Here is a 15884-nt window from a genome sequence, read left to right on the forward strand (position 1 = left end):
TTATATTTTGATACAGAGAGAGACAGAGCATGAGAGGGGGAGGGGCAGAGAGAGAGAAGGAGACACAGACATAGAAGCAGGCTCCAGGCTCTGAGCTAGCTGTCAGCACAGAGCCTGATGCGGGGCTCGAACCCACGAACGTGAGATCTGACCTGAGCCGAAGTCGGAGGCCCAACCGACTGAGCCACCCAGGCGCCCCAGATTAGAATTAATTAATGGCTGGTCTAATAAATATTTATTAGACATAAGCACATTTGCTAGCTATGTATGCTGAGAAGGAATAAAGCAATGATACACAGTAGACAATAATCCTACCTAGCATGCAGACTATATATATTTGTATATATGCATAAGTATGTATACAAATTTGTATATATGCATAAGTATGTATACATATTTGTATATATGCATAAGTATGTATGCATATATATTTTTAATAACATATTTTACTAAAGATAAAGCATCGGTAGATGCTTCTTTTTTAATAATTTTTAAAATTTGAGTATAGTTGACACACGATGTTATACTAGTTTCAGGTGTACAAGTAGTGATATGATGAGTCTATACATTATCCTATGTTCACCTCAAATGAAGCAACCATGTGTCACCATATGATGCTATTATGCATCATATGATGCATAATATATAATGATATATATTGCATATATATAATGATATATTCCCCACACCGTGCCTTTTGTTTCTCATTCCATGGCTGGAAGTTTGGATTTCCCACGTGCCAGCCCTCATTTTGCCCAACCCCTGCCCTCCTCCCCTCTGGAAACCATCAATTTGTATTTACAGGGACTTGGGGCTTCTTGGAGAGATGACTTACCTGGGGCCACAACAGACAAGGATTAAATGAAACTAGAATATCACTTTGCGTCAGCAATTAGAAAGCCCTACCAAAGGATCCCATTTGTAGGGTCTCCTACTAGTTAAATCCTCCAGTCTAAAGCTTAAATCTTAAGAGTTTAGACAAAAGAAAATAATGTTATTAGTATATTGAATAAAATTAAAATCCATAAATTCACACACAAAAATTTTTGTTTAAATAAATAAATAAATGGGGGGGTAGAAGCTCTTCCTTACAACAGAATATCAACCAAAAATGTCAGAAATATTTATTACTAGCATCTCTAACTCCATCTTGAAAAAGTTGGAAATTTCAAACTTCATAGTAATAATTGAATTACAGAAGAGTCATTAGTGATGCTAAAACTAGTGAGTAATGTTTGATCTGGATCAACATTTTATACAGTCTCAAGTCACTTCTCACAACTCCTCACTGATTAAAAAGTGAACAATTATAATGCTATAGTTGAAAAATCACAGACACAATATTAACCAAATGATCAAAATTATCATCATTAATCATGGGACAATCTAAAAATTATATACTTCCCAAAATGATGAACTAAGAAGCATAAAACATCTTATTTGGGTATTTCTACTCAGCATGAATGATGATCTTTCCCTATCCATAAGGAAACATCACACAAACCCAAACTGAGTGATATTTTACAAGGAAGGAAGGAAGGAAGAAAGATGGAAGGAAGAAAGGGAGGAAGGAAGAAAAGAAAGGAAGGAAGGAAGGAAGGAAGGGAAAGAAGGAAAAATCTGCTCTGTACTCTTACAAATTTCAAATTTATGAAGGACAAAGAGAGTATTCCAGATTAAAGGAGACAAAAGGTATGACAATTCAATGTAATATGTTCTACTGGATTGGATCCTGGTCAAAATTTTGGTATTCCTATAAAGAAAAGTTGGTACACTATGTAATAGTATTCTCTCAATGTACTTTTCTTATTTTTTGAAAGTCGTACACTGAACTATGATATAGAAATGAAGTTTCACGTTTGTAACTTAACTCTCAAATATTAGAGTGAACCTAAATGTTAAAAATGTTAGACATAGCTAACAATATATGAACCTTATTGAGATCAAGATACGAAAACTCCAACAATAGAACAAAACACTTATTTTAGAACAACTGAGGACATGCCAACACTGAGTAGATATTTAATGACATTAAGGGATTATTATACCTTTTTTAGAAATCTAGTATTATTTTTAAAAAGGATAATTATTTTTTAGAGATATATGTGGAAGGATTTACAGTTAAACTTGTCTGATATCAGGCCTTGCTTAGAATGTTCCAAGGTATTTACAGGGTAGGCTATCAGTGAATAAATTGGCCATTGTGCCATACATATATTTTTTATGTTTGAAGTTTATTTAAATTCTAGTTAGTTAACATATAGTATAATATTAGTTCCAGTAGTAGAATTTGGTGAATCATCACTTACATATAACTCCCAGTGCTCATCACGGCGCCGTCCTCAATGCCCATCACCCATTTAGCCCATCTCCACCCAGCCCACCTCCCCAGCACTTAGGGCCTTCTTACTAGACATGTCTCTGGAGGCAAGGGAAACAAAAGCAAAAATGAGCTATTGGGACTTCATGAAGATAAAAGATTTCTGCACAGTGAAGGAAACAATCAACAACTAAAATGCACCATAATAGTTTAAATTGGTGATGGTTACATGGAAGATATTTTGCTTTTCTCACTGTTTTCGTATACATTTTAATTTCTCATAGTAAACATCTTAAACACTTTAGGAAGTTTTTTGTTAATTCATAAGACAATGTCCTTACCAGGAAATACTACTTATAAAACATCAAATGGTATATACCAAACACAGATTTTATGGAGAATCCACTTTAATGTAATAATTTATAGGTTGAAAACAGTGACAGCAAAAGTAGTCTGCTTTAGAAAGCTTGTCTTTACCCCACACGCTTTTTATATATTCTTTTTTTCTCTCCTAAGCTTTTAAAATTTCACTAGTTCAAGCATATGATTTCCCCCAATTTCTGACTGTGAAATAACTCTGGTGTTTAGCTTTGGTGCACTCGGTTGAATATTCATGGAACAGCAGGGGAGAGGAGAGTGCTAGACTCAGGCACTCCGTGGGTGAAACCTGATCTTAAACAAACCACTGTGTCATTGTTGAGCCTTTTAACCCCATGAATGAAGGTCCACGGACTACAGTGATTTATAAAGGACAAATTACATCAAAACCACGAGAGAACCGAGAATGATTTATGATTCCTTGAAAACCACAGGATAGGATTCTTTCAAAATCCATTTCAGTAATTTTTTAAACTGCACATAGGAATTTTCTTTTCACATTTTGAATCCCAGACTGAATTTAAAACAACACGATTTCATTAGTACTTAAATCAAGGTATTCACGGTGATAGCTTCCAAGCTTGCCTGGTGACTGCTCAGTCATATCAGACAAAACACGGCAGGATCCCCTGAGTACTTTCCTGCTTTAAGCTGTTTTCACAGTGCCTCTTCCTCTCCCTACGTACACATCATACGTGCTCCCAAACCCGTATTTTTAATGTTCTCATTTTGTACAATGAAAATGCTATTGCAAATTCAAGATTGAGGTTTTTTAAAAAAACATAAAATGCCAATGTAATAGATTTCTCTGAAAGTGTAGCAATCTTGTATGTATCTATGGCATTCAATTGAACATGCACGCACCTTGAAAAAATGGTATTGCTTCATCGCGGCAAGGCACCAGAATCTTGAGACGTTCTGAGATCTGTGAATACATTCAGTGGCGCATCACTGATATTGAAATACAGATACTATTTTTCTGGATTCCAAACTGAATAATTGGACTTGATATATTCTTAAATTGGACACTTACGTTGTGTCATGTTTAATTCCATGTTGATTTATTCTTCCCTCCCGTCCAGCTAGTACCCACACTGTGGACTCCATCCTTCACTGAAGCCACAAGAGCCACTGGAGAGTAACAGAGATCTTATTTCTCAGCTGTTTCCACAAATTTCTTCATTTAAGAACATAGTACTTAAATAATTTCCAATGAATGAAAATACCATTTTTTTCAATTATGTGCAGTAGGGAAATTAATGGACAATACTCATAAATGAGGTCAGTAAATTATGAAATTAATCAAAACTTAACATCTTGGAGTACTCGGAGCAATGAAAGAATAGCCAACGATGCATGTTCGGACGTCACAGCCACATCACAGAACTATGTATAAGACACACTGACATTCAAATAGCAGTTAAGAATTTATCTATTCATTATGACTAAAATATTTTGCTCTAGAATTCAAACTACAGTAGAAGCTCATCATACAATGTGAGATTAGCACAACACATCATGCAGCGAGCAGAAACTCTAAAACCAGAAAATTACATTATAAAACTGTACACACTGATATAAATATAGTGATGCAATATTGTTATTATTTAATATAAATCTAAGGACTGTCCATCATTGGGTGGTGTAAAATACTTTCGTTCAATATTCTAAATGTGCTCACCAAGTATGTTAAATATCAATTGGAATGTCTGAAGTTTAGTTATTTCATACACTTGAGGGTAAATATCAAAAACTGTTATATAAAAGTAAATTATATTAAGTACATTATCATATGTAAGATAATTACATACTATGTAGATAATTTTGAGTGAGAAAATTAAAATAAAATAAAATTACTATTTATTTAAATTTTCCCCCGAAATGTTAGAAACTCAGTTAATTTGGGAACCTAATTATTTCTAGGGCTGTTTTATCTGAGTTACTACTTTCGCTTAATGTTTCCATTTAATGGATGTGTTTTTTTTTACTGTTTATTTATTTATTTTGAGAGATGGAGATAGAGAATGAGTGGGGAAGGGGCAGAGAGAGAAAAATCCCAAGCAGGCTCCTCAATGTCAGCACAGAGGCTGACACAGGGAACAATCCCATAATCATGAGATCATGACCTGAGCTGAAATCAAGAGTCCAACACTTAACCAACTGAGCCACCCAGGCATCTCCAAAGAATGGACTTAGATTAAAGAAGGCATATAATAAGCTTAAAATGCGGAACCACATATATTGATACCTGATTTTAGATTATATGATCATGTTGAACCAGATAGTTATTCTCATAATAATAAATATATTTTGATGAAGTATTCTGTGAAATTAAACCATATCAAAACGTACCAAGAAAGGAGTTTACCAAGGTATTTACTGTAACAATTGATGGCCAAAATCTAAGGAAAATGGTTTGCTCTGAAAAAGCAAAACGGGACAAAGCATCCCAAGTCTCTCTATCAAACAAGTAAAGAGCTTTTTGAAAGCAATTCTGTGTGACAGGTTGTATTTTCTTTGCTGACTGTTGTATAGACTTGTGGCTGGTGGCTATTGCTAAGCTGTCTTTGGGGACATTTTCTAAAATCTGCTATGTGGAAACTCTGCCATCCTAAAACAAGATTATACAAGTCTCTCCTTGAATTGTGGCTGACTACCAACAGATGGGATTTCCCTTGTGTGATTACTTCAGGAGCACCAGAACTGACTTCCACAAATTCAAAGGATAAATATATATATATTTAATATAAAAAATTACTGAAGCAAGCAAGTTTAGGTATTTAAGTTAAAAAGCTTCTGTTCACTTCAAAACATGCATTTTTCCCTCTCACATTAGGGGGATATATAGTTAACCCTTAAATGGGGTTCAATTTGAGTAAGAATTCTTTATAGAATATACAACAGTTACATTTATAGAGAGCATATAAGAAAAAATCATGTGATGATTAGATGCTAGTATTATTATTAGGCATAACAGACTAATAATGTATCACATAATAACAATACTGCTTTATAATAAAAGTTCTGAAGCTACAAATTAGATATTAAACATCTTTATAAATGTAATAACTTTGGTACCTATAGGGCATGATAAAATCATTTGAATGATTCAATAAATCAAGTTTCTTCAGCAAGTATTAAAAATTAAGTATATAATAAATAGGTCACAAAGAAAGTCTCAAACTTAAAAATCAAGTTTATGTTGGCCATATAGGGCATGATAAAATCATTTGAATGATTCAATAAATCAAGTTTCTTCAGCAAGTATTAAAAATTAAGTATATAATAAATAGGTCACAAAGAAAGTCTCAAACTTAAAAATCAAGTTTATGTTGGCCATATAGAACTAAGACTAGAAAATAGTTTTAAATGATAGCTTAAAAACCACTGCTTAAGTGAACATTTATAAAAGTAAGAGAGAGAGAGAAAGAGGAAAGAAGGAAAGGAGGGAGGGAAAAGAAAGACAAGACTAACTCTGTTCCAAAATAACTTGTTAACAAGAGACCTGAAATAATAAATTATTTAGAAATAGAAAATAAAGGACTAGGACACAGAGAGGAAGAGGGTGTGGTGAAATAAAAGAGCCACAAACACTTGAACATTCTCCCAATGAGAAGTGGTTTCAAATCTGATGGCTTTAACCAAAAGAACACTATAGAAATGAAGCCTTCCTAGTTTGCATTTTGACTGAATAACACTTGTAATATTCACTGTTAGGGAGGCCAGCCTCCACATAAGATCACTACCTAAGACTACAATTATGGGAAAAACCCTAAACCTTGCAGAGGTCTTGGGGGATAAGATGCCACATGGAAAGAAAGACACTAAATTGCCAGTCATCTGAGTACAGAAACTATTTTTTGGAAGCGACCCTTCAGCTGAGCCCTTAACAAATTTCTGACCAACAAAAACATGACTAAAATAAGTAGTTATTTTATTTTATTAGTTAATTTTTATTTATTTTGAGAGAAAGATAACACGTGGGGGAGTGGCAGAGAGAGCGAGCCAGAAGCTCAAGAAGGCTCCCCACTGTCAGCAGAGCCCTACACAGGAGCTGGAACTCACAAAACCATGAGATCATGATCTGAGCAGAAACCAAGAGTCAGAGACTTAACCAACTCAGCCACACAGGTACCCCTAAATGATGGTTTTAAGTCAGTAGGTTTAAAGCCCAGAGAAATTCAAAGCCAAAATTTTGGTTTAAAAAATTTGTTAACAAATAAGAATTATTGAAAGTAAATGAATATATGATCCATTTCAGGAAAAGAGAAAAATATAGCAAACTAAAAGAAAATCTTAAATAAAAATGAAATAAAAAGTAAATGAAACAAAAAATAGCATTTGATTATATTAATTTCAATACATTATATGTAAAAGGGATTGCTTTAAAAGGTTAATAAAATAGACTACCTTGGCAAGTCTGAACAATAAATGAAAGACACAACAATATCAGAAATAGTTTATCCCTATATAAAAGAAATAATTCTAAAGTAATTTTAGAACTTTTTGAAGTAATTAAAAAAAATTACATGTAACAAATGGTTTTGCTATTATTTCAGTTAAAATCAAGAATAAATAAAAATCTGAATACTTAGTATCAACAGAAGAATATAACAGTATCCTTTTTTTAAAAAAACTTTTAATGTTTATTCAGTTTTGAGAGACAGAGTACATAGAAGAAGAGGTGGGGCAGAGAGAGAGGGAGACACAGAATCTGAAGCAGGCTTCAGGCTCTAAACGATCAGCACAGAACCTGATGCAGGGCTTGAACTCACAAACTGAGATCATGACCTGAGCTGAAGTCGCCACTTAACCAACTGAGCCACCCAGGCACCCCAGCAGTATCCTTTACAACTGATAACAAACTCCTAAAAAGATAAGAATGGAGAAATTAACTAGCAGACACACACACACATGTACACACATGCAACTTGATAAAGAGAAATTACTGGAGTTCCATAGCAATTAGTAATTAAATATTAGAAACATTACCAAGTCAACTATAAGTCATAAATTCTTACCATTGTATTATTATTCAATGTTGCACTATGGCATAGTTAAGTAATAAGAAATGAAAAAGAAATAAAGGCATAATAAAGTATTAATAATTAATAATAAAAGGTAATAATGCAGAGAAAAAGCAAAAATATGAAATCATTTGCATAAGATATGACTGTGTAAAAAATTCTAAAGAGTTAAATGAAATAAAGAAGCAGCAATATAAATACAGGAAAATGAATAAACATAATCATCACCATGCAACAGATCTCATTTACAACACATAGGTTCATGAATCATTGTGATAATACTAGTTATAATTTAAAATCCTAAAAATTTCATTAGAAAATACATTAAAATATACCAAATATGAGATGTATATAAATATAAAATTAGAATGCTAATATTCCACATTAGAAAAATATTGGTTCTTCCTAAACTAATTTATTAATACAATGTAATTTCATTTACCATGTAATTTTCAAATAGGCTCTGAAACTTATATAGGGGAAATGTAATGAAAAAATCGTCCCCAAAATTTCCAAAAGAATATTTAAATGTACTTTATCAGACAGCAAGAATATAAGTGTGTAATAATTTAAGAAGAGTGGCATTGGTGGAGTGAAAAGCATAATAGTGGAATCAAACCATTTTCTTTTTTTTATGTAACTAAGATGTGAAGGAAGTGTTAAATCCATTTAGTGTTCTATAATTCACCAAAACAACTTTATTACTTCTTTTGAAGTCTGCATGTCAATATCTACCCATCAGCTTTGATCAAACCCTATAGACTCTTTTCCATCTGTAATGCTCCAGATATGCCACTTTATGTCCTCTCCCATCCAACAATATCAAGTCTTATTAAAAGGCATTACTGATGAAGGTCAGAAACCCAAATGAAGATGAAACATTGATATTTCAGACTAAAACTGCCAGTACTAAAATCATGAAGTACTTCATCAAAAACATCAAGTATCAAAATGGGCTCACCAAAAAGTTCTTCGTGGGGGAAAGAAAAAAAAATATATATATATAAAACACGTGGTGTCTTGACAAATCTAAAGCATCTTTCTTGAAGTGTATTTTTACTTAGTCTCATAGGAATGATCTTCAAATGCAAATTTGGGGAAAAGTTTACACATGGTACTATACAATGATTAAAGCCACATGCATATACCAAGGAAGATACTAGATTAGAAGCAAATAACTTGAACATCTAGAGTAAATATAAATATTTAATTTTTATAATTAGAACTTCAAATCACAGAGTGTGAATACAATATGACATAGAAGCCCTCCTCTGCAGTTACACACTCATGTACCCAAGCATGAAGAAATGACATGCAGAGGTGAACTCAATAAAAGGGTAATTTTCAATTCATTCAGGGAATTTCAGGTTCATATACACTTAAAGAACATTTATTACAACATAGCTCAGAAACTTTAGTATCTCAGAAACTTTAATATTACTTTTGAAAGTATATAGGTTAGAGGGTTTTAAAACTATATTTACCCATTTATTCCAAGACTAGACATTGGAGAAGCTGACATAATGGTGAAAAACAGATACACAAAAGGGCAAAGTTTGAAATAAAATCCTAGTTCCACAACTGATAAGTGACTCTATTTCTTCAACTGTAAAATGTGTAAAGATTACTTTATAAGGACACGATGAGGATTAAAGATAATTTTAAAACCTTTGTTCAGTGTTTGGTCCAAATTAAACATATAATAAATGATACTTATTATTGAATAATAGAATGGACATTTAAAAATTAGGTATTCTTCGTATATTGTTCCTTTTGCATAGATATACAGAAGAGAGCTAAAATTATATAAGTATTTGTGTACAATTTCAAATAGCTTTAACATGTATTAAATTATTTCATTCAGAAAAAACCTTTCTAATTGCTGGTATTATTACAGTCTCATATAACTTAAGGATACTGAAGTTTAGGGCTTGCCTGGGTGGCTCGTTGGTTAAACATCTGACTTTGGCTCAGGTCCTGATTTCATGGTTCCAAGTTTGAGCCCCCAGGGTTTGTGCGGACTGCTCAGAGCCTGGAGCCTGCTTTGGATTCTGTATCTTTCTCTCCCTGCCCCTCCCCACTAGCACGCAGTCTCAAAAAAAAAAAAAAAAAAGATACTAAAGTTTAGAGAAGTTGTACTTTGCCTAAAATCAAGTATATATTATGTGGTGGAGTTACCACTTACTTGTAGCTGGTACAAAGCTACTATATGACTTTTAAATATTTAGAAATCATCTAGACAATCACATATAAAAAGATATCCATCCAAACACTTGAGCACCTAGAATTTTATTTTAAGTATTCCCTGGCACTCTTTTCTAATTTTTATGAGCAGTATTTTTGAAATTTTATATATCCCATGTGATGGACAATATACTTTTAAAAAGTTCTTGAATGAATATGAAATTATTTAAGTGATTTGGATTCAAACTTTGGGTTAATAATAATATATCTGATTAAATATTTGCATATTTAATTGGTAGTCTAAATGATGTGTTTGACTAAAGAAAGTGGTGTTAAGTTTTGTGGAGTGTAGAACATTACAAATCAAAGTGACTTTGAAGATCATTTAAAATTGTCCAATCAAAGTAAACATAAAACCTAGGCTGAAGGTAATCTCCAAAGTTTTCATATTTGTATAACGTAAATATTTCAAAATAAATAGAATTTATGCATGCTTTTAATGTCATTTACAATACTGACAGTATTTTAGGAAGCTGGAAGATCTTACTATTTTTCCAAATATCTTTTCTAGTTTCATGGGTTCACACATTCAGAAATATAAATAAATAAACATAAACTGTCCTTAAGAGCATAAAAATTAATGATTTTATAAAATTTGGATTGCATTTCATGACCTTACTGGTCCAAACTAACAAGGATCCTGTAGATTAAGCTATTTCCTTTTTACAGACTCCTATATTTTCATAACCCTGTTATGACATGCCTTCTTTCTACAAAGTTTGAAATATAAAAGCACATCATGTGTCTCTAAATCTTTTAATGTCCTTGTGTTAAAATTCTAATGCACACGGTTCTTGATATGGGTAGTCTCATTCCTCAACTGCATTGTAAAAGAAAAGACTATTTCTCAATGAAATTGAGAGAAAATAGCTTATTTTTGCACATTTTTTTTCCTGTGCCCATCTTTTGCCTCAAGACACTCTCTAGCGGCACTTTCTACAATAGCCAAATCATGGAAAGAGCCTAGATGTCCATCACCTGATGAATGGATCAAGAAGATATGGTATATATTCACAATGGAGTACTACATGGCAATGAGAAAGAATAAAATCTGGCCATTTGTAGCAAAGTGGATGGATCTTGAGGGTGTCATGCTAAGTGAAATAAGTCAGGCAGAGAAGGACAGATACCATATGTTTGCACTCATAGGTCTAACAGGAGAATCCTAACAGAGGACCATAGGAAGAGGAAGGGGGAAAGAGAGTTGGGGAGAGAGGGACACAGATCAAGGGAGACTATTGAATACTGAAAACATACTGAGGGCTGAAGGGGGAGGTAGAGGGAGAAGGGGGTGATGGTCATGGTCGGGGGCACTTGTGGGGAGAAGCACTGGGTGTTATATGGAAACCAATTTGACAATAAACTATTATTTAAAAAAAGATACTCTCATAAGCTCTATGGATCTAGCATCCTTACCTTATCCTTTAGCATAGGTCTTCTCTTGTGAAGCCTGCTCAACACCTGCAAAACCCAGGCACTGGCTCATCTCTTTTTATTTTCTCTACTCATGCCACCAGAAACCTGGAAGTTTCTAAGTAACTCTGTGGTCTATAAAGTGGTAGGAACTGCAAGAATTTATAAGAAGAGAAAGTTTTCGAGGCACAGAAATATATGACCAAAACTGGAAGATTGTATGAATTATATAAAGAAATCATATAGCTCAGTTTGGCTAGAAAACAGGATGGATGGGAGATTGTAAAACGGGTCACAAATTCTTTTTATTCATCTACTCATATTCTCATTGTGATGTGATTTTGCCACTCTCTCCATTAAGAAGGGGGATTCATTTCTCCGTGTCTTGAACTAAGCTTGACTGTGTGATATACTTTGGTCAATAAGACAAGAGAAAATCTGGTACAAGCAGAGGCTTGAAGAACATTCATTTGGCATTGCCTTCTATTGCTGATATTTGAACTCCATGACTGCAACCTGAAAAAGCCTGGGCTGACCCACTGGAGAATGAGAGCCATGTGCAATAGAACTAAACCATTTCTCCTGGGCCTACTTGCCCCCCAAACCAACAAGCCTTTCACTACCAAACAAGCAATGGATGTCATCCTAGACTATCTGGTCCCAGACAAACCAGCCCAGACCTGAAAAACTGCTCTGCTGGGGTGACTGGGTGGCTCAGTCAGTTAAGTGCCCAACTTTTGTTTCGGCTCAAGTCATGATTTCACAGTTTATGAGTTTGAGTCCCAAGTGGGGCTCCATGCTCATGGTGTAGAGCCTGCTTGGAATTCTCTTTCCCTCTTCCTCTCTCTCTCTCTCCTTCTCTCTCTCTCTCTGTCTCTCCCCTGCTTTCTCTCTCTCTCTCTCTCTTTCAAAATAAATAAATAAACTTAGGAAAAAAAATACTGCTTGACTGACCCCCAGGATAGTGTGAAATAAGGAATGTTTGTTTATTGTTTTAAATAGTTAAGTGTGGGGATAATTTTCAGATAGTAATAAAAAAATACAAATATTTGGATTACCTTTAATCTTTTTTAAGCTTAAATTATATCTTTAAAATATCTTTAATATTTCATAATCATAGATTTGGAATTAAAATGACCTCAGATATAATTTAGTCTCAATCTTTTATTTTAAAAATTCAGGAAAGCAAGTCTTAGGTTAACCAACTAGAACAAACCACACATTTGGTGAAAAAAAACCCACCAAAATTCACATATTCTAATATTTAGTTTGAAGCTTTTTCTCCTAATATCTCACTACAAACCAATATTCAATAATTACAATCACTTTTGTCACGATGAAGCATGAAATATACAGGATGCTCAAAAAGTCCCTACTTTTCCATTTTTATTCTTGTTTCCCAAAATACGTTATGATTTTCAAGATTATCAATACTAACCCTGAAGAAATATACTTTTTTAAAATAGGAATTTCATTATCAAATTTTGTCATCAGAAAATATCTTCAAGCTCATACAAACAAATGTGTTTCATTTGATTAATGGTAACTTGTCCCAAATAATAGATACTTTTGCACTGGTTCTTAAATTTAAATGTTATATTTAAACAAGATAGAAAGGGAATAGGAAATAAACCCATTCAAAGATATTTTGGTATACCGGTAGTGATGTTTGATTTTTTTTCACTGTTATTAAAAGACTGGGCTCTATTAGGTAACTGATGTAATGGCTCCAGTAAAATTATTTTCTCAAGAGAGAAAACAGTCATTTTAAAATATGTAGGGGGCCTGGATGGCTCAGGTCATGATCTTGGGGTCGGTGGATTCATGCCCTGTGTCGGGTTCTGTGCTGACAGCTCAGAGCATGGAGCCTGCTTTGGATTCTGTGTCTCCCCTTATTTCTCTGACTGTCCCCCACTCTCTCTCTCAAAAATAAACATTAAATTTTTTTAAATCTCTTAAAATATATATCTGTGAGTCCCATAATTTCTTCTATAGTCCATTTCATTCTAGGTTGCTGTCTTAAATCTGTGGTGTACATGCATAAGCCTTGTAATTTAATTTAGAGGCCTAGAGATTTCCAAGTGAGAAACTCAATGTAATCTCACAGATCCACGTGTCCATTTGTGAAAACATGATCATACTGGATTTTCTGTTGTCAACTCAGTTCCACCAAATTGTAAGGCTGGTTATTATATTTCCCAGAATCCCCTTGATTTTTCTAGTTTTTCTGCCCAAAGGAGGAATTCATGTAAGATTTGGAAGGCAGATGAAAAGCAGAAACCATTGTTCTCTGGAAGGTGCTGCAGCAAGGCATGTGGGTGGATAAATATACAGAGAAATGTCCTGGTTAGTTTGTGAGAACCACCTCCCGACTGGTTCAGGGTCAAATTCGCTAATCCACATTTGCAGCCTCTCTCACCTCTGTGCTCTTTCAACTTAATTCTGTATTAAGCTTTGAATTAAATTGGAATATAGAGAGTGGTTTCTGTTTCCCTGACCAAACCTTGACTGATTTCAATTTTAGTGTGTGGAGAGGGTGGTGTCATAACAAAAACCTAAAATAAGTGTACTGGATATTAGCAAAAACAAAACCAAAACCAAAACAAAACAAAAAAAAAAACCTTCTACCAGAGGGGGCAAGAATTATAATCTCTATTCTGTAGTGGCAAAACATTTGGTGAACTGCAGTCAGATAATACACCTAATAAACTTGCAATACTGGGCAAGAAAGTCTAGATGCAGAGATGTGAAAGCATGAAATAGCCACCATGAAAGTTAAAACAAAAGGAAGATGAGCACAAAAAAGAACTGGCCAATTTAAGGGCAATTTAGAGGTACAGAGGGCTAGAGATTTCAATGTTTTTAAATAAAACTATAGTATGCTAAATCAAAAGGAAAAGACACAGCCTCAGGGTATATGTTAAGGAAATGATGAAGTGTGACTAAGGTAGCCGACTCTGGCTTCATGGGGCATCAAATGTACTTTTTCCCCCTCCCTTCACTCTAGCTTGGCTATGCGATGTCTTGACAAATGAGATGTTGGCAATGTAATCTGGGCCGAGGCTGGTATTGCTTGTGCAGTTCGTTTGCCTTCTTGTCCAGCTGCTATGTCATAAGAAAAACACACTGAGGATAGACACTGCCCTTCCCTCTTGATTAGAGACTGAAATATATAAAAAGAGCCACCCTAGCCATCCCCCTGAGGGACAGCCTGGGGCAGGGCTGTCCCAGCCTCCTGCAAACATGTAAGTAAGAAATACATGTTTACTATTGCATGGCACTAACATGGCTGTGGTTATATATAAAACATAAAGCAGCGAAAGGTAACCGATAGACTAGGACTGACAGGGAGTATTTTTACAGATAGAACCTTCTGTAAGGACGAGATGAGTGAGAGTCAAGACATACATACTGGGGGGCACCTGCATGGCCCAATCGGTTAAGTGTCCAACTCTTGACTGGGCTCTGTGATCTCTCAGTTCTTGAGACTGGGCCCCCTATCAGGCTCTGTGCTGACAGTGTGGAGCCTGCTTGGGATTCTCTCCCTCACCCTCTCTCTTTGTCCCTCCCCCACTTGCTCTCTATCTCTCTCTCAAAATAAATAAAAATTATATATATGTATGTATACATACATATACACACACTTGGCTCTGTGGTAATAGATTCCCACTGAAGGGTTGTGTGATACACCGGATTGCTGTTCCAATTATTAATCCGTGCAGTATGCTCACACTTTTCAGTCAAGGAAATTTGCAATATATCCCCATCTGGATAAAAAACATATTCCCATGACACTGAGATAGATTTTGCCAGTTTATATGATGCAGGGAGAGATTTTAAAAATGCTTTCCTGGGGGCACCTGGGTGGCTTGGTCGGTTAGGTGTCCGACTTCAGCTCAGATCATGATCTCACAGTTCGTGGGTTCCAAATCCACATTGGGCTCTGTGCTCTCAGTTCAGAGCCTAGAGCCTGCTTTGGATTCTGTGTCTCCTTTTCTCTCTGTTCCTCCCCCACTCACACTCTGTCTCTGTCTCTCAAAAAAATGAATAAACGTTAAAAAAATTTAAAAATGCTTACCTGGTTTGGTCTTTTCTCCTGCTCGCTTATGATCATCAATGAGAAGTTTATTCCATAGTAACCACTGGACTCATAATCATGAAGACACGTGAAGCATCCATGAACAAAACTAAAAGCCTGAAGAAGCAGAGTCACTCTTTCACCTGTGGATCCATGAGCAAGAAAAATAAACATTTTTTTAAACTTGTAAGTCTCTAACAATATAGGTAGTTGGTTAATCAGGGGGAAAACTTGACTAATAGAGGACAGGTATGATATTGAGAATGACACAGTAGTTTATTTATATGGTATGCCATCTGAAAGCTGGGGTTGAGTATTCTAATAGCGCCTATCTGATAAAACAAAACAACACACAAGAAAGGAAGGCTTGCTGTACAGCCTATGAAAAAGGATTAAATTAATGAATACTGAAGATAGTTCTCTA

General features: G+C 34.6%; 1 long non-coding RNA gene across 1 annotated transcript in view; it reads right to left on the reverse strand.

Moving 5' to 3' along the window:
- Positions 1 to 15580, reverse strand: part of LOC115305368 — a 46113-nt gene extending 30533 nt beyond the window's left edge. Inside the window, exon 1 of the long non-coding RNA XR_003914754.1 lies at positions 15461 to 15580. This is a non-coding gene — a long non-coding RNA (uncharacterized LOC115305368). The remainder of the gene's footprint in view (positions 1 to 15460) is intronic.
- Positions 15581 to 15884: the final 304 nt, after the last annotated feature.

The sequence above is a fragment of the Suricata suricatta genome, chromosome 2, assembly GCF_006229205.1.
Source record: "Suricata suricatta isolate VVHF042 chromosome 2, meerkat_22Aug2017_6uvM2_HiC, whole genome shotgun sequence".
In the NCBI taxonomy this organism is placed as follows: Eukaryota; Metazoa; Chordata; class Mammalia; order Carnivora; family Herpestidae; genus Suricata; species Suricata suricatta.